Source organism: Gopherus flavomarginatus, chromosome 4, assembly GCF_025201925.1.
Source record: "Gopherus flavomarginatus isolate rGopFla2 chromosome 4, rGopFla2.mat.asm, whole genome shotgun sequence".
In the NCBI taxonomy this organism is placed as follows: Eukaryota; Metazoa; Chordata; order Testudines; family Testudinidae; genus Gopherus; species Gopherus flavomarginatus.
The window spans coordinates 150,385,767-150,405,851 of record NC_066620.1 but is presented as its reverse complement, the minus strand read 5'-3'; positions in this window follow the sequence as shown (position 1 = coordinate 150,405,851).

The following is a 20,085-nucleotide window of genomic DNA, read 5'->3' as shown; positions in this document are numbered from 1 at the left end:
ATACTAAGTGTAGAATTTCAAGCTTGCTTTGATTTTTGCCTGTACTTTAGTCAGGCCTTGCTAGCTTTTGCTGAGTTTTAGACTATATGTTATACAGAAATTTTCTTTATTAGTTGTTTGGTTTTTTAATCCTGTATTACTATAGCTCATGGTGTTTTAGACCTGTTTAATTTCACACTGACCAACTTAGAGAGGTGAAACAATATTGGACCTAATCAGCGGCAATGATGTAATGATGTCTTGAGGCTGGTCTACCTGGGGTTTGTGAGTTAGGTCTGTTCAACACTAGAAAATTAAGTTGGCTTAACAATGTACCCCATGGCTGTGAAAAATCCACACATCTGAGCAGCGTGTGAAAAATCCACACACCTAAACTGACCTGACCACTAGTGCAGACAATTCTTCCATCGACCTAGCTACTGGCTCTCAGGGAGGTGGATTATCTACATCAGAGGTTGGCAACCTATGGCACGCATACCAAACACAGCACGCAAGTGGATTTTGAGTGGCACGCTGCTGCCTGCTATGGTCCCAGCCCCACTTACCTCCCCTGCCCACTGCTCTACCCTACGGGGGCAGGAGGCAGAAGCTTGGTCCTGTGGCAGCCAAGCTTGCCCCCGCCCCTGCTTCTTCCCCCAGCGTGCTGCTTTCCTGTCCCTCCTCCTCCTCCTTCCCTGTGCCGATCAGCTGATGGCCCTTGCGAGGGGGAGGGGAAGAGTGGCAGCATGCTTGCTGCTCTGTACGGGAGGTAGACAAGAGGTAGGGATGGGGCCTTGGGGAAGGGGGTGGAACAGGGCAAATCCCTTCCAGCCCCCTGCCATGAGCTGCTCAGGACAGGGGGCTGGGAGCACCCCCACAAGCCAAGAACCCCAGACCTCTGCCCTGACCCTTGAACCCCCTCCCACCCAGCCTTCTGCCCTGCACCCCCACAGCCCCCATCCCTCTGCACTGACCCCTGAACACCCCCCTATATATACACCCAGCCTTCTGCCCTGACCCCTGAATGCCGCCCCCAGGTCTGGGGTCCCGGCTGCCGACCCCTTGCCAGCCGGCATCCCGGCTGCAGGCCCTGCTGCCTGCTTAGGTGAACAGAACCCCAGGCTGGCAGCGAGCTGAGCAGGCTCGTGGCATAAGATCAGCATTTTAATTTAATTTTAAATGAAGCTTCTTAAACATTTTGAAAACCTTGTTTACTTTACATACAACAATAGTTTAGATATATATTATAAACTTATAGAAAGAGCTTCTAAAAACATTAAAATGTATTACCGGCATGTGAAACCTTAAATTAGAGTGAATAAATAAGACTCGGCACACCACTTCTGAAAGGTTGCTGACCCCTGACCTACATCAATAGGAGCACTCCTCCCATCGAACTGTGCAGCTGTAGCATTTCAATAATAGACAAGCCTAGAATGTGAGTAGCTGCTGACTCACCACTCTGTGCACTTTGGAAGTGTCCCCAAATGAGGTGTGTTGATGTAGTAAGTACTAAGTGATTAATAGGGCAATTCAGCTCATTTGCTGGAAACAGTTTAAAAGAGAGGCAAGAACCACCAATAGATGGGGAAGGATGAAAGAAAGGGCCACAGAAACCCAAGATCTCAAAGAGGTGAGATCTCTGCCCTCTGCATGAGCCTAAAGCTTGGCCTACACTAGGAAATTAGGTCTCTGTAACTGTCACTCAGGGCTGTGGAAAATCCACATCCCTGAACGACACAGTTAAACCAGCCTAACCCCTTGTGTAAACAGTACTAGGTTGGCAGATGAATTCTCTTGTCAATTTTGCTGCCACCTTTTCGGGGAGGGGATTGCCTATACCAGCGGGACAACCCCTCCTGTCTGCGTAAGTAGTGTCTTCACTAAAGTGCTACAGCTGCGTTGCTGCAGCATTTTAAGTGTAGATAAAAATCTGTAAGTAAAAGGTAAAGACTTGAGAAAACTTTAGGTTGAGAGGAACAAACATTTATAGATCACTTGATGTTGAGCTTGCCACAGCTGTGCCTGAGGACAGTTTGCTGTGAGAATCCAGGGTGAGAGAACCCTGGTCTGTGACAGGATTCTTGGTCAAATAACATAGGTATGTCATTACCCAGGGTACAATCTGGACCGATGGACAGCTGTGTTCCCTCAATTCCCCAACCTGGAGTGCCTTTTACAGACATTGCAAGTCAGTTAATTCCGTCATTTTTTTAAAACTTCATTTTATATTGTATATTTACAGTACAGGAAAGCTAAGGAGGAAACTAGTGCTAAATAAAAACAATTGCTGTTAGTCCAAAAACAACATGACAAGCCAGTGGAAAAGTGCAGGGCTGGGTTCTGTTCTCACGTACACCTGTGCGATCTCACTAACAGCAGTGGAGTTGCATGAGCAGAATTTGGCCCATGCGGACCAGTACTTTAAGTGGTGCTATAATTATTATTTTGATAAACATTTTATTGTAAAAAACTTCACCATGAAGAGAGATCATGGTGGATTTGGGAGGAAGAGGTTCTATTGGTAGGTCCTATAACAATAACTTAGTGGAAAAACAGCCATTATGTACAGAGACTTAGGGTATGTTTAAAAGGAAGTTTTTCTTCACGCAGCGCACAGTCAACTTGTGGAACTCCTTACCTGAGGAGGTTGTGAAGGCTAGGACTATAACAGCATTTAAAAGAGAACTGGATAAATTCATGGTGATGAAGTCCAAAAATGGCTATTAGCCAGGATGGGTAAAGAATGGTGTCCCTAGCCTCTGTTCGTCAGAGGATGGAGATGGATGGCAGGAGAGAGATCACTTGATCGTTACCTGTTAGGTTCAGTCCCTCTGGAGCACCTGGCATTGGCCACTGTCAGTAGACAGATACTAGGCTAGATGGACCTTTGGTCTGACCCTGTACGGTCGTTCTTATGTCTAAAATACAAAATTAAGTCGATTTTATTTGTCGACCTTGAGCCTCCGATTTAAGCAACTCAATTCTGCATGTTCCTCACTATGCACATTGAGTTGGTGGAGTGCATCCTCGCTAGCAGGGCTTGCATCAACTCACGGAGTGCTGCACTGTGGGTAGCTATCCCACAGTGCACGGAGCCAAGTGGAGTGTTGGGTTGGGCTTGCAATGCCTCATGGGACCAAATGGGACATTTGCGTAGGTGATTATGGGAACATGGCATTAGCCTTCCATGATGCACTTGCCTCCTTCCCTTCCTGAAATCAGTGGCAAACAAATCAAGACTCTTTTGCGCCTTTTTTCCTAAGCCTGGGTTACCTGCGCAGACACCATAGTATAATAAGTATGGGCCCTGCTCAGCTGCACACTGTTGTGAGCATTACAAAACACCTTGCGCCTTATCCTGCAATATTTGCTCACTTGAAGCAGGAGCCACCACGTGGAACAATGTGATCCATGCGAGCAGCCCGAGTGGAAGTCGTGGAGTGAAGCAATTAGCAGTTGTTGGCAACGGTTGCACATCACCTTGACGTGGTGGAGTGCCGCTTCTGGACTCAGGAAACAAGCACTGGCTGGTGGGACTGCATCGTTATGCAGCTATGGAATGACAAGCAGTGGCCGCAGAACTTTCATGGCATTGTGGGAAGCATTTTCCCCAGCCCTGAAGCACAGCAATACTAAAATGAGAGCTGCTCTGACAGTGGAGAAGCAAGTGGCAATAGCTCTGTGGAAGTTTGCAACGCCAGACTGCTACCGGTCAGTGGGGAATCAATTTGGAGTGGGTAAAACCATGGAGTCGGCTGTTATCCAAGTGGCCAGGGAAATCAATAGACTTCTACTAAGAAGGGTAGTGATTCTGGGAAATGTGCAGGATGTAGTGGATGGTTTCACTGTGATGGGATTCCCTAACTGTGGTGGGGTGCTAGATGGAACGAATATCCCTATCTTGGCTCCAGACCATCTTGCCAATGAGTACATAAATTGAAAGGCGTGGTACTTAATGGTGTTGCAAGCACTGGTGGATCACAGGGGCTGTTTCACCAACATCAGCGTGGGATGGTTGGGAAAGGTGCATGAGGCACGTATTTTTAGGAACTCCCATTTGTTTAGAAAGCTGCAAGCTGGAATTTTCTTTCCAGACAGGAAAAATACCATTGGTCATATTGAAATACCAATTGTGATTCCGGGAGACCCAGCCTACCCCTTGGTCCCATGGCTCATGAAGCCCTTCACTGGAAGCCTGGACAGCAGTACGGAGTGGTTCAGCCATAGACTGAGCAAGTGCAGAATGCTGGTGGAATGTGCCTTTGGACATTTAAAAGCCCACTGGCGCTGTTTGCTTACTAGGTTAGACCTCGGTGAAAGCAGTATCCCCATTGTTGTTGCTGTGTGCTCCATAATCTCTGTGAAATAAAGGTTTCCGCTGGGTTGTGGAGTGAAGACAGATCACTTGGCTGCCAATTTTGAGCAGGCAGACACCAGGGCAATAAGAGCATGCTGAGGTGCGCTGCGTCTCTGTGAAGCTTTGGAAACTAGTTTAATAATGACCTACAGTAATATGACCCTTGTTTGTTCCTTACCTAGCTGTCCCCTTCATGCCATGTACTCTCATGTAAACTACACCCCTACTAACCACAGTGTGCCAAATGAATAAAGATCCTTTTCTCCTCAATCCATTAATTTGTATTATGCTCACAAACACTGAGACAGCAAAGAAAAAAGTAAGCTAACCAGGGGCAAAAGGGCTGATAACACTGCATGGCCGGGGAGGAGGGAGGAGAAACAAGGACAGCTTGCTTACAGTTGCACTGCAATAACAATCAAAGATGTGGGAATGGGCATCTTCTGGTCCTTGTACCCTCCCTTGGAGTTGAGTGCAAGGGATACTAGCCTCCCCTCACCCCCACGTCCTAGGATGTCTGGGAGAGGAGGATGTGGAACTTGGTGACAATGGCAGCAGCTTCAGCATAGGCTACAGTGGGACTCTAGCATCCAGTTGCCTTTCTTGAACCTCAACCAGACACCTCAACATGTCTGTTTTTTCCTCGTAATCTGCACTATCTCATCCTGCGTGAAACACTTTTGTGTTCCCTGCATGCTCTTCTATCCTCCTGGTCATTGTGCAGGGTCTCAGACCGTGCAATCCTCCATGCACTGAACTTCATCTTGTCACTCCCAGAGGCACACATTAACTCATTGAACATGTGCTCCCAAGTAGTCTTTTTCCACCTTCTAATCTGGGAAAGACTCTGTCCCAGTGTGGAGGATGCACCTATGGATAAGTATTCAGCTGCAAAGAATACAAAGCACAAGGGTAGCATTGACAGTGCATACATTGTTTCTGGTGCAAGGTTAAACCTTTATATAAAAAACACCCCTCAATGCACTTCCCTGCAAGCCACAACTTAAGTAGAACCATTGGCTACTGCAAGAGTCAGTTTGCTGCTCCAGATATGGTGAGTAAGGCCATGAGGCATGGGCGAGAGGTCTTGTGCTGCAGCTTTTGTTAAGACATCCTTGGGATCAATGGTTGCAATCTCAGCACAACCCCCTTTCCCATAGCAACCTGGATGGTGCTTGAGGACAGGCACTAGCGTAAAACCCCACAAATAGTTTGACTGGTACAAAAGTGGCACTGGGTTGAGGTAGAAGGGAGATGAACAGAAAGCATGTCCCCCGCCACCCCTTTTTAAATGCTGGCTGCAATACGTGGTGATCCAACCACAACCAGGGCATGCTTGGGAAAGTGTGGTTGTGTGACCCAGAATTCACCAAACAGGGGCAGATTACTTATTGAATTGCTTGTGGTTTTAAGGGCTAGCATATAAAACTGACCCCGTTTCCCCTAGGTGACCCTATGTGATATCACAGAGCATAACAGAGGCAGAAAGGGAGCAGATGCTGCAAGCATCTGGGTACAGACCTGGTCCTTATGCTGCAAAGGATTGCAGAGTACCTCTGTGAAAGCATCCCTGTGCACATAAAGTCTTTTTTGGAGAGCACCCTCTGCGTAGCTGTAGTGGCTGCTGATAATTTCTATCCCAATGTTTTTATTCGGATTCAACATTAAAAAATAATAGCACATAACCTCTGCAGTTTGATTGGAAAGGTGTACTCACCGGAGGTGCCTTCCCCAGCATCATGCTCCACCGAAAGTTGGTCCCATCAGAGGGTGGGATCCAGAGTTAAAGTTCTTGACTGTCTGGGAGAGTGGAACCTCTGCTTGCCTGCTGTGCATTATCCTCCTCCTCCTCCTCCTCTTGCTCATCAACAATGTCCTCCTCATAGTTGCTGGGGCTCCTTGGAGGTATTCATGGAGTGTTTTGGAGTAGTGGTGGGGTTGCCGCTGAGAATCGCAGGCAGCTTCTCATAGAAGTGGCATGTCTGTGGTTCAACACCAGAGTTACTGTTCTCTTCCCTTGTCTTCTGGTACACTTGCCTGGGCTCCTTTATTTTCATGCGGCACTGTGTGTCCTTGGTGCAGCCCTTCTCCCCTACGTCCCATGCAGTTTTGGCAAAGATGTCAGCATTTCTTCCGCTGGTTGGGATCTCCACCTTCACAGACTCGTCTCCCTACACACCAATAAGATCATCCACCTCCTGTGTACTCCATGCTGGAGCACATTTGCTGCCTTTGGCACGGCTGACAATGGATGCTCATCAAACAGGAAATGAAAATTCAAAAGTTCCCAGGGCTTTAACAGGGGGGCAGCTCTTTTCTGTGTATCTGGCTGAAGTGCAGTGGAGTTGAAAGCACTCTCCAGAGTGGTCTCAGTGGAGCACTGTGGGACACCTTCTGGAGGCCAATTTATTTGAATTATACAATGCAGCGTCTACGCTATCCCCATGTTGACATGTGGATGTCAACTGAAGCACTATACTTCTAGCAGAGGTGGAGCACTGAAGTGGACTTTACAAGCCCTTTAGGTTGGCAGAAGGGACTTGGTAGTGTAGACACATATATTATTAACTCGACCTAACGCGTCATATGTTGACCTAACTTTGTAATGTAGACCAGGCCTTAGCATTTACCAGATGTTCTGTTTTTCATCTTCTGCAATTAGACTTAAAAGAAGTAAATTAAACTTATAAATTTCAGAGCTAATCATTACTGTTACATATTTGAGATACCACTGGGTATGTGCAGCATAATTAATAATATTGTGACTCTTGTGTAGTGGTTTTTAAATATTCAGTGCATTCAAGTGTCCATTATTTAAATTAGTTAAGGAAGACAATCCCACTTGTTTCTGTTAAACAAACTTTATTTATATGCTTATGAATGGACCATGAAAAAACTCTCTTCTTTTTTTAAAATATCTTTCCAAGAAGTTGACTAGAGCTAGGTAAAAGTCAACATTCAAATCTTAAATGGAAAAAATTAGAAAGTTTGAGCAGATCAAAAGCTACATAATATTACTGCATAATATAAGGAAATAAACATAAATATATCCCCTGTATCCAAAGTATGGCAAACATCAATAAACTCATCAGGGACAAACACAGCCACCTAATAACAGAGAGAATAAGAAATACACTGGCCAGAGCATTTCAAAGAATTGCTGAACAGGGAACCATCTAAAAATGAAGCAAATATCCAGGAGGCAGAACAAGAGCTTGATATCAACAGACACCCCAACTAAGGAAGAGATCATTCAAGTCATCAACTCCTTAAAAAAATGGAAAAGTTCCTGGAAAGGATAAACTGAATGCAGAATTGTTCAAGGTAAATCCTGAGTTAGCAGCATCTATTCTGTCGCCTCTATTTACATCAGTCTGGGAAAGGGAAAAAGTGCCAGATGAGTGGACCAATGGGGTTATAGTGAAGATACCAAAGAAAGGAACTCTCAGTGATTGTAATCACTGGTGTGGTGTCACACTTTTATCTATGCCAAGCAAAGTATTATGTAAGATCATAGTCCAGCATATAGCAGAGGCAGTTGACTGCATTCTTAGAAATGAGCAAGCCAGTTTTCAGACAGGATGTGGATGCACAGACCAGATCTTCAGTCAATGAGACCTAACAGGACAGTGCTTAGAGTGGCAACCACAACTCTATATAAACTTCAGACTTTGAGAATGCTTTTGATAGCATTCACAGGACAAAAGCCTGTGGTGCTTTTTTTTGGCATATGGAATCCCTCTCCATATAATCAACATCATCAAAAGCGTCTATCTCAACCTTACATGCAGAGTTGACCACAGTGAGCTCAGTTTTGAAATCAAAACAGGAGTATGTCAGGGTGTGTCATGGCTGCAAACCTCTTCAACATTGCCATCGATTTGGTAATTCAGCGTACAAGAGAAGACCTGCCAAGAGGCATTAAATGGACAAATCTCGACTCAACACATTCAACCAGCAAATTGGACAGAAAATCAACTGCAATAAGACAGATATCATGACCTTTAATATTGTCTCACCACCACCAGTAAGGATAGAGGATTACGTTCTCACCAATGTAGAAACATTCACTTGGGCATCATCATCAGTCAGGAAGGTGGAACAAGCCAGGACATCCGGAACAAAATCAATAAAGCCAGGAACACCTTCAGGAGCTTAAATAAAATCTGGAAATCATCAAAATACAACACCAAAACCAAACTCAAGATTTATCAAAGCGGTGTACTTTCAACACTACTTTATAGTGCAGAATGCTGGGGAATGAGAGAGTACATGTCCAAACTGTCTTCATTCCATACAACCTGCCTCAGAAAAATCCTCCTTACCTTTTGGCTCAGAACAACCTCAAACCAAGATCTATTGACCCAGTGCAGCCAAGAGGATCTGAGCACCATCATTGCCAGGAGGTTTTGGAGATGGATTGGCCATGTGCTTCAGATGGAAACTGATTCCATCACCAGAGTAGCAATAAGATGGACACCTGAAGACAAGTGAAAATGAGGCCGCCAAAAAACAACATAGCAAAGAGCTGTGGAAGCCAAGCTGAAAAACCTGGGGCACAGCTGGGGAACCATTGAAAGACTTGCCAGAAAAGGGCAGAAGGGGAGGAGTTCCGTGGCTGCCCTAAATGCCAGAAGTGTAATGGCAACATGATGATGATGATCCAAAGTATGTATTTCACACTAATCTAAAATATGATATCCTACAGCAAATCAATACTTCAGTGTAACTGATCAATCCATCCAAAGCACACAAGTAATTGTGTAAGATAATAGGTTTCTAGCGATAGCCATTCAATGGGAACTGAGGAAAGGTGGCAAAATCCAGTTATCATATTCTGGTTCTCAGCATCAGGCTAAAATTTTAGGTAGAAACTTCAAAAGCACTAAGTATTGGCTTAACTCTGCTGCCATTGAAGTCAATGGGGGTTTTACCATTGGGCACAAAATCAGGCCAGCACTGAGTGGTTTGAAAATCCCACCCTTAGAAGCTTTCAAGATGAAAAATGAAATGAGATCCCATGTTGCTAATTATTCCCTAACCTGATCAATGGAGAGATGTTGGAGATGAAGATCTCCCTGAAAAAACACATCACAGTAGCCGTGTCTTATCCATCAAGGTCCAAGATATAGGAGGAAAAAGTTCTGTGGGTTTTGACATTAAATTGGGGAAACCTTAACCTAATTTCCCCCTACTGTTACTCACACCTTCTTGTCAACTATTTGAAATGGTTATTTTTCCTCCCTTGGTATCCTGCTGTTAATTGAATTGTCTCATTAGACTGACCTCACACTTGGTAAGACAACTCTCATCTTTTCCTGTATTTATACTTGCTCCTGTATTTTTCCCACTCCATGCATCTGATGAAGTGGGTTCTAGCCCACAAAAGATTATGCCCATATAAATTTGTTAGTCTCTAAGGTGCCACAAGGATTTCTCGTTGTTTTTTCTTAACGAGCTGATCTGTTACCTGCAAGTCATGGAGGTAGAAGTTGGGAAACTGACTCATAATTCCGTCCAATTGAGGCTAAAACAGTTTTCATCTTCATTTGTACAATTTCAGACAATTGTCACCTATAGGGTCTGGACATACCATTTTTATGGCAGACAAATAATAACAGACAAGACTGAATTTGGAAAGGGGTCGAAGTTACCACATTCCAAGGTACCAGGAAGTCCTTCCACCTTCCCTGATAGTTGTCACCTTCTCTGATGCCTTGGTGGGGTCCCTCAGTCCCATCCTTTGAGTCCTGGTTCAGTGTATCTCCAGTTTGGGCCCTGTTCATTTAGGTCTTTTATGTATTTCTACATTACAGATCACTTAATCTTTATCCAACTAGCTTTTAACACATCAGCCCTTTGGGTTTAAGGCAACCTGTATGTTACGCATGTGCAATTACCCAACTTCTGTATTTTTCTGCTGGTTTTGCAGGAACTGGGTCATGTCATTTTATGTCACCCTGCCCTAGGTTTTTTCAAAGAGGGATTTTTTATTACAGGTTTGAGCGTTTATCTCAAACCATCCAGCACAATGTTACCTTTGTTTGTCAGCAATAACATTATTTTAAGCGGATCAATTCTACGTAAAAGAAAAATTGGCAAAACCACTCTTATGTCAGCCAGGCCTTGGCCAAACTGTTACCTCATCTGTACTCATTCACTGTCCATAATTACAAATGATTAAAATATGACTATTTGGCAATTGTTCATTTTTATATTACATTATTATCAGTCAGTATATATTATCTCTTTAATCTGTTTGTGAAGGAGAGTTTGGAAAGCATGCTATGATTCTTTAATGTCAACACTTTTTATATCTTATTTAAACATGCAGTTTTCTATTCAAAGTCCAGTTTTGTTTGTGAATCTACACATCAACTTCATTAGAAATTTCCCTGGAAATGCATTTTGAGAGGTGTAGATTCACCTCTCATGGATTTTTCTTTAGGGCCTTGACATAATTGCTTTTAATGGTACCCAACAAGGCAGCTGCCTGCTTCCTAGATGGTGTAATTGTGATTTGTCTCTAGTTATTTGTTCTCCTTCTTTTCCCTCCCAGGTGCAGTAAAAGGAGGCCCTAAGATATAAACCTTGGTATCAGAGGCCCAGTATGAGGTCTGAGGCCTGAACTAAAGTAATTGTCAGACTTTGCTAACATAAAGCAAATTTAAGCTGTGAGCCAGAGGCAGGCCCTGCTCACAGAAGCTGGCAAGGAAAGGGCTGATGCTGCAAAAAGAGACATAGCTAAAAGGTACTGGACACAAGATATCAGAACATTTGCATACTTGTACACTCCACACAGACAACAAGGAACAGGCTGACCCATCCCAATGACAGGGTCAAAAGGGTAATATGATGGATCGAGTTGTTTTGTTCGAACCAACATGTACAAGGTGAGAAGGGGCACCTTACTACATAGAGGGGTTGTACCTCAATACATCAGGAGTGATGTGTAACTTGTTTGTACCTGTGTATAAGAATGCATCCCTGAGGCGGTCTCTTTGTCCAGCTGAGGGGGCAGTGGAAAGTCCAGCCACTGACTGCGCTGAGTCCCTTGCCAGGGGGCACATACCTGTAGTATGTCCTCTAGAGTAAAATCTAGAGGAAACTATCATTGTGCTTCGTTTGACAATAAACCTGACTGAAGTGCCTTCGTACCTTACTAGACTCTGTGGTCATTGGGGGTTTTCTCGGGATCTGCTGTGTCAGCTATCTGCCTAGAGCTGGGACAGCATACAGAGGGAATACATGAATGCAGTCGAGTGATATCAACATTGAACAGAGCAGAGCACCACACCGGTAGCATCTGACAACACCAGCTGGTGCTGATATCTGAGCAATACAGATAAGCAAGCGAAGGGGAAAAAAAGTTATGTTTTCAGGCTTGCTTAAAATTTCCTCTCTGTTTTGATGTTTTTTTAATTCTACTTTTTTGTTCATCTTATAGGTCAGATTAATTTCCTTTGCCAGCATACAACTCCCAGCCTAATTCTTCTCTCATGCTGTGTAAATCAGGAGCAACTCCATTGTTGCCAGTGAAGTTACACCAATGTAAAACTGGTGTAAGTGAGAAAAATCAGGTCCTCGGAATTTTAATGGGTTTCTAAACTTATCCAAACAGGGTATTTTGTACTAATATGGAATATGATGATTAAAAGGACTGAAAAGAGACAAAAGATATTGAATCAGTGCACTCTTTATAGGATTCTCAGAATCTGCAAGGTAGCTTATAAAGAAAAAAAAGTTGATACTCATTTTAACACTTTGTTTTTCTGGACGTAAACACCAGTGCCATCCATGACAATGATTTCCTGCCCTCATATAAAGCTATTTGAACCACAGCAACTGCTCAGGTACTCGGAAATCCTACTAGTTGATATTCTTTGGGGCGGTACCTGTTTTATTTCTCCTTTCTAGAGTTTTTAACCATTGAACCCCAGGTGAAATAGCACAGACAAGCTCCAGCCAAATTGTAATATACAGTAGAGGAGGAGATTTTTATTTTAAAAATTCAGTTTAAATATAGAATATGGTGAAACTTATGTATATGAAAAACACATGTGATTATCTCATTGTACATCATTAAAATAATGGAAATACTACCATAGGAAAGTAAATACACCCTACAATATATTCACTTTTACACTTCTAAACAGGAAAATCCTAAAGGCAGGTTTTTTGAATTCTACATTTCCAAATGCTTCTGCAGTCCCCAGATAGCTGTGCATTGTTTAATTAATCGTCTCCTAGACTTAGTACAGCCATTCGTCAATTTCAATTACATCCCTTCACACAACGTTTAATTTAAGAGCCCATAAATTCCATGTAGGGTTTTCCAGAAACTAAATTTGGCTTGTCATACATCCAACACGCATCACCCCAGATTCTGATCTCAGTTACAGACATACAACACTGGAGAAACATCATTGAAATCAGTAGAATCTTATTCTCTGGTTCACTTCTTCCATATGCCAAGAGTGGTGGGGGGGGGGAAAGGAGGAAGCTTTTCCCTTTCTAGATACATTTCAGCTACTACATCCCAGATAGCTGGGGAAAATGCCCAGCCAGAAATTGGTGGTGCTGAACAAGCAGAGTGTCCAGGTGCAGAGTGAGTCACTCAAACACTTTTACGGGACGGGGGCCATAATGGGATGGGAACTGGTGGTGCGCATGCAAGTAGATTGTAAAGGCTTGGAGGACTACTTTGACTGGAATGGAGAAGAAGAAGAGGAAATACAATAGAGATCTATGGGATAATGAATGGTATAGAGGAAGTCAGCTGGGCTCTTACTTTTAGTGAAAATTGTATCATAGAGCATTCCAGAATTAAATGTTGGCCAATGGAAAATGCAGTGGAGAGAAGCAAATGGTTTTCATGCAACATAAAATTAATGCACTTCACTGCCATTGGATATTATTGAAGGAGACCTTAGTATTATATTCAAATATGGATTTTAGAGACAGGAAGACTCTGAAATTTCATTAGCTAAGATAAAAATTATAAGCATTGTCAGTCTAGAGGGTTCAGGGCACACATTGTTTAATAGCAAGTAGGAATAAATGTCATTCTTCATTCACTCCCATATAATATCATGCAGTTGTTATGATTTCTTGTCACAATAGCACTATTGTGTTAGGCACTGCACAAAAAAATGTGACATTCCTTGTTCTGAAAGTCTTATTCTGGGTGCAAAGAGGAAGGATGATTCAGTGATCATTAGCTTGGGACTCAGGAGACCCGATTTCAGTTTCTTACTCTGCCACAGACTTCCTGTGTGACCTTGAGCAGTTGCCTAGCCTCTGTACCTCAACTGCCTATCTGTAAAATGGGGATAATAGCATCTCCTTCTCTCAGAAGAATGTTATGAGGATAAATCTAAGGACTCTGTGGTGTTCAGATCACATGGTAGTGAGCCCATATAAGTAGCTTAGGTAAAGAGACTTATTCAAGGTCACATTGCAAAACCAGGGATAGAACTCAGGTATTTTGATGCCAAGCCAGTGCCTTGTCTACTACACAATATTGACAAGTGAAGTTAGGTCCCTTAGAATGATCTTATGTGTACCTCTGAATCATTTGGCATTGACCATTGTAAGATAAAATACCAGCTTTGATGAATGATTTGCTATGATCCAGAAAGGCGATTACCGAGTTTTTGAATGGGGAGCTGGTAATTTATTTTTACTTTGCCAGAATGTAGAAATTTCAACATAGATTGTTCCTACCAAACCAGCATCTTTGTGGTACTGTGAGTGTATGTTACTGTACAGCAACATCTTCCTTTGAAAAGCACTGCAAGCCACTTAAAGAAGCTTGGCTACTCTGCAATGTGCTCTTTAGGGGAAGCAGGGGCAGGAGCAAGTTGTGGTTCAGTGTTACACAGATATCCAAAATGTTCCCCTATAATGGTTTTGTTTGAGAAATAAGATGCTCCTGGAAGTGCTGTAATTTAACATATGTGGAAAAGTTCAGTTCTACTAGGGCATTATAAAACATTCATCCTTCAAGCCTAATCATGTTAAGCACCAGCATTGAACAGACTCTCCATAGCTTGGGAGAATATCCAGTAACTCTTAACAAAGGCTGGTGTTAGGCACTGTATCTGCTGTGCCACATTTCACTTAATCTGGCTTTTCCAGGTTTGTCCACACTTTGAGTCAGTGCACAGCAAGCCACAGTATGAATCTGCAGTGCACTAGACTGCTGCACACTAACTGGCTGTGTACACGCTGCTCTCAGGCACTAAAAGTTCCATAGTGCACTTTGACGTTCTGCTCTTTCAAATGTGAGGATGTAAAAGTGCATTGTGGAACTTTTAATGCCCAGGAGCAGGGGCCACAGAGCCATTTAGTGTGCATGTTGTGGATTCACACCCTGACTTGACCTAGAGTAGCTCACTACAGAGGTCCAAGCTGCAGTGAGCTGTTCACCATATTTGGACTCTGGCAAATTACCCCATGTAGGTTTGCATGAATAATGAACACCCTGCTTTCTTCACCATTCTCACTCCTAGCTGACATGTCACTTCCTTGGTGCTGAATATACCTAATCCTTTTTACAGACTCCAAGCCAAGAAAGGGTTGTTAGAATAGCTATACTGGCAAATGTTCCCAGCAGAGGCTCAACTTAAACAGACAAAAGAGTTCTGTTGCTAGCATAGCATACACAAGCTTTTGAATGGAATAAGCTATATTGGCAATTTTTTTTTTTTGGCAAGTAAAACTAAATCTAGACTAGGGCTTTTGCCGGCATAGCTATGTCATTCATGGGTGTGATTTCCCTCCCTCCCCCATCTTCTTAGCCACTACAGGGTAGATCAAGGCTGAAGGAGGGAGACTGTAGAAACTATCACTGAAAGCACTTGTGTTGTCTCACTTCAACAATAGTCAAGTTGAGGTAAAAGACAAGACGGTCACCTTGAAGAAAGCACTAGAGAGAGCTGGATTTTTCTATGAAATAATTCTATCATCTGACGTTGAAAACAGGAACCAGAGCTAAGGGTGACAAAAGATATATTTTTTTGAACATTTGACATTGTTGTAGCTAAAATGTATGGATAAAAAGGAGGGGTAGAGCAGAATCTGCAGCAGGGGGAAGGAGAAGCAAGAGCATGTTTTTAAATTAGTCTCTTTAAAACATTGCCAATTGTCTTTATGCAGTGTCTAAAAAAGAACACAGCAGCCTCTGGAAGCAGCATGAAGCCTGAAACTTGCAAGTTTAATGATTCCCAGCTTAAAAATAAAAAGAGATAATTTGCACAACAGATTTTCTAAGATGTCATATCTGTCTAAGTTCTATGACTTCAAATGATTTCATTCACTGAAGTTTGCTAATCTAAAGCATGCCTTTACTGGAGTTATTCAGAGGGTGGAGGATTCTCTTCTCCAACTCTGCTAAGGGTCCCCCACCCTAACTGTATTCTCCAGCATATATATAACCTGAATCTCTTGCTTTGTCTTATTTATCAGTTTTTTACTTGTTCTGTATTTGTCCTTGTCTGTTCTCTTCCCTCATCTTGTCTCAATCATCTAATTTTCTTCTCTCATCCTACACTTCATCCCCTTCTTCTATTCCATGTCTCTATATAGCAACCCTTAATACTCTCATTGCCATCCACATCCCCTCACTTTATACTGCTGCATCATGACTTGTCTTAAGATGCACCACAAGTGACTAATCATGTTTCAGCATCCAATGGGGCACCCTACATGTATGTGTTGCCCTCAGAGTGAGAGCTGAGGCATTCTCTTCCCTACATTTTAACTTTTGAAAAGTTAATGCAGTGTCTGGATGAGCTGTCAGAAAAAGTAGAAAGCCAGGCTTGTTAAGGCACAGGGCTGAGGGCTCTGTGAGACTGTGAGTTGTTTAATATCATAGAATCTGAACACTACATTTATAAAAGAGAAGAGGATTACTCAACACATCAGAACTAAGTTTCATAGTGTTTATTTTCTGGGGAGGACAGGCGATTGGAGGCAGAAGGATGTGGTATGAAAAGCTAGCCAGGCATACATCAGAGTCTCCATGCTAAAAAATGGCAGCTAGCAAAACAGGAAAATGGTACAACAAAGGGACTACAGGAACAAATAAAACCAGAGACATCTACATATCAGGGTTATCCCATGCAGGATAGGCCACTAAAATAATGAGGAAAATCATGATTTAAATACGATTTCTTCAGATTTAAATTAGATCTTTGATGAGGGAGCAGGGAACAAGGAAGGGAAAAGAAGAAAACTAAAAGCATGAAAACTAAAACAGTTGAAAAAAATACCAAATATTCTCAGGATGCAGGTTAAAAGCCACTTTTTCCCCCTCATTTTGATTATGTTCATGCAAAGTAACTCACTGCTGTCAATGGAACTGTACACACAGAGCTACTCCTCTGAAGTAACATTTTAGAATTTTCACTTGCAAAGCCCATATGTCCCAATGATGTTTGCAGTACCAATACTGGCATTTGTGTGCACACAATAGTTAGACTTTTTGAAGTATAGGTGCAGATGTTTGCACTTGGAAATTGTGAGTGCATATATGTAGATGGGCAGTTGTGTATGCCTGTCTGAAATCTAGGGGCTGAAAATATGCCCTGTATCAAATAAATATATCTGTAGCGTCAGGGTGGGTGTCTTTCATAGAGAGAGACAATGCCCTCCTTAACACAAAACAGGAAATGTTGCAAGGTTTTGGAGCCTTTTAGGATTAAAACCTTATTTATTACTGATTACAAGTGCTTTACACAGCTGAAGACAATCAGGTTGACGAAAGTGAGGGTAAATCAAAACCCATTTTGATTAATGCTGGTTAGAAGAGCTGTGGACAGTTTAAGAAGATTACTGAATTTTATCCAGGAGATGAGAATTAAACGGATCCAATGGCTGCTCCACCACGTAGAAGCAGATAAAAGTATTTGATGGAGTATAGTGAAGTTATCTGATCATTGGAGATGGTTGGATTTGGAGAAAAGTTTCAAAATTCTGTACCATCTTCTTCACAGTGATATTATATGATGATGACAATCAAACATATTTTATGCAAGATAAGTCATGTGAGGTGTCATTAGATAGGCTATGATTTACTGAATATGATTATCCTGTTTGTATGCATGTATCTTTTTGTATTTGAAGTTAGGAATATTGACTATACATCTGTATTACAAATGTGTTTACAGTAGGGGAACACCCACTAGACAAAATGCTTTCATTCTGAAAATCCGGCTGGGAATGGCCCATTCAGGTTGAATGGCCATTAGAGAAAACAATAGGCCTTAGAAGAAGCCTATCTCCCACCAGGGCGCCTTCCTGAGGATGTTGCAGACAGCCTCAGACTCATGGCTGCTGTGACACTACAGGGACATGTGACTAGGTTATCTGGCGCTAGACTCCATCTTGCGATATCAGTGTTTTTCCACTGACTGGCATGGGAAACAAGCTTTGAAACAAAGGGTTCCCACCATATACAAAACTATTTAAGGCAGGGGAGTGACATCATCATGGGGTTCTTCACTGACTCCCCACTGTAAGCGTGTCCTGGAAACACCTGAGGAACAGAGGCTAAACTAGGGGGAAGAGCTGGACCCAGGCTAAAGGGATTTTTAGCCTGTGAATGGAACTCCTGGGGATTCTGAGCCATAATCAATTGCAGCTTGCCCCTTAAGAATCTGCAGCATGCTTGTATCATCACTTAGGGTTAGGGTGACCAGATGTCCCAATTTTATAGGGACAGTCCTGATTTTGGGGTCTCTTTCTTATATAGGCGCCTTTTACCTCTCACCCCCATCCCGATTTTTCACATTTGCTGTCTGGTCACCCTACTTAAGGTGAGGATCTGCTCTTCATATCTGATCTCTTTAGTATATTAAACTTAAATTGCTTTTTTTGTTTATTTGCTAGGTAATCTGCTTTGATCCATTTGCTATCCCTTCTAACCACTTAAAATCTATCATTTTGTAGTTAAACTTGTTTTTGCTTTGTCTAAAACCAGTGTGTGGGAGTTATAACTCAGGGCAGAAAGTTGTTGTATATTTCTCTCCACATTGAGGGAAGGGGCAAATTTAGTGAGCTTATGCTATATAGTTCCCTGTGCAGCGCAAGACTGTATAATTTTTGTTTTACACTGAAGAGGGAAGTATGTACCTGAGTAGCTGGGAAGTTCTTTAGCTGCAGCCTTCCCATGCAGAGCTGGTCATAGTGTCTGCATGTAACTGCAGCTGAGTGTGTCCTACCTATACGTGTGCTGGTGAATGTGCAGGCTGGAGACTTGGAGAGGGTTTGGGAGGGTGGTCACAGCAGTACAGTGTAAAGGGAGCCCAGGCTGGTGGGTCAGGGGGGCTTAGTGGTCCCCCAGTTCCAGGGGCACCCCTGGGGGAACCCATTACACTTAGCAATACATTTGCTACTGTAAGAGTGGTGGTGGGAACATTGAGTATATATTTCAGAAGTTACTAGAATTTATTAAGTAAAGGAACAAAATAGACACCATGTAGACTCAAGCACGTGAGTTTATTACGCACAGCGCTGGTGGGGTGTCACTTTGCTTATTAGGCTCAGAGACAGTGCCAAACAATTGATTACAATGGATTACATGGAATCTTCATGGGCGGAGGGAAGTGACAGGGTGGGAGATCCCAAGCCCCTGGATAGGTCTAGCAGCAAGACAAGATAAGCACAGGAGCCAATAGTCTAAAGGTTACATAATGTTTCCACCCATGGTTTCAGGTTAACAAGTAACATACCATTTATACATTGTTTAAAGAAAAACACCTGTGTACTAAGTGTATTAGTATAAAATATATATGTTGAATTCTCATATGGGGTCCATAGGAATGAGGTAGCCCTTCTGATTGTCCAACAGATACATTCCTGGGCAGTTAAAGCAAAAAGACATTGAAAAGTACATGGCAATAGAAATTGTTTTTCAGTTTGCCCATTGTGTTTCTAAAGGTTAACATTGGTATCTGGGAGGGAGGATGTCCTATCTCATACTGACATGCTTGAACCTCTTCCATGAACTCAAGGTTGGTATGTGGGAAGAGCATGGCATCTTTTCTTGCAGTGGAGTGGACACTGAGACACAGGGCCCCTCTCAATCCTTTGGTCTGTTTGCAGCTTCAGATAAGAGCGTGAATTACTGCTCCCCATGTGGCATTTTGCTGACCATGCTTATCTTAGTAAAAAGCCAGGTTGTCTCTAGTTTGTTCTGCTTCTCTTAGCCAATATTGTTCACTGTTTGCTAGGCCTCTTTGACCAAACTCTGGACTTTGGGCCTGTAAAAAGTTGCTGACATAGACTGTGTTGGGATTTTACATACACAGCACATGGATTTTGGCCCTTCATTAAGACTTGCAGATTACAGCTAAAGGCTTTTATCACAGCTCTTGTAGAACTTCCCCTGGCAGGACACTCACCAAGCTGTTGTGCTTGGATCGTGGTATGCTGGACCTGTGTGCTCTTAAGCTTCACTTGGTCTGGGTAGGCTGCAACACTGTCTCTTCTCTTGGCCTCTCTGGGTATGTCTATACTCTCCAGCATGAGCCCAGTGACCCTGTGAGGTGGGAGAGTTCCAGAGCTTGGTCTGTAGCCCTAGCCTGAGCATCTACACTGCAACTAAACAGCTTAGCTCAAGCCCTACGAGCCTGAGTCAGCTGGCACAAGCCAGCCATGGATGTAATTGCAGTGTAGACATATACTTTGGCTCACTTCCTCAGTCCAGGTTCTGTCTGTTACCCCTTCAGAGAAATGGTACC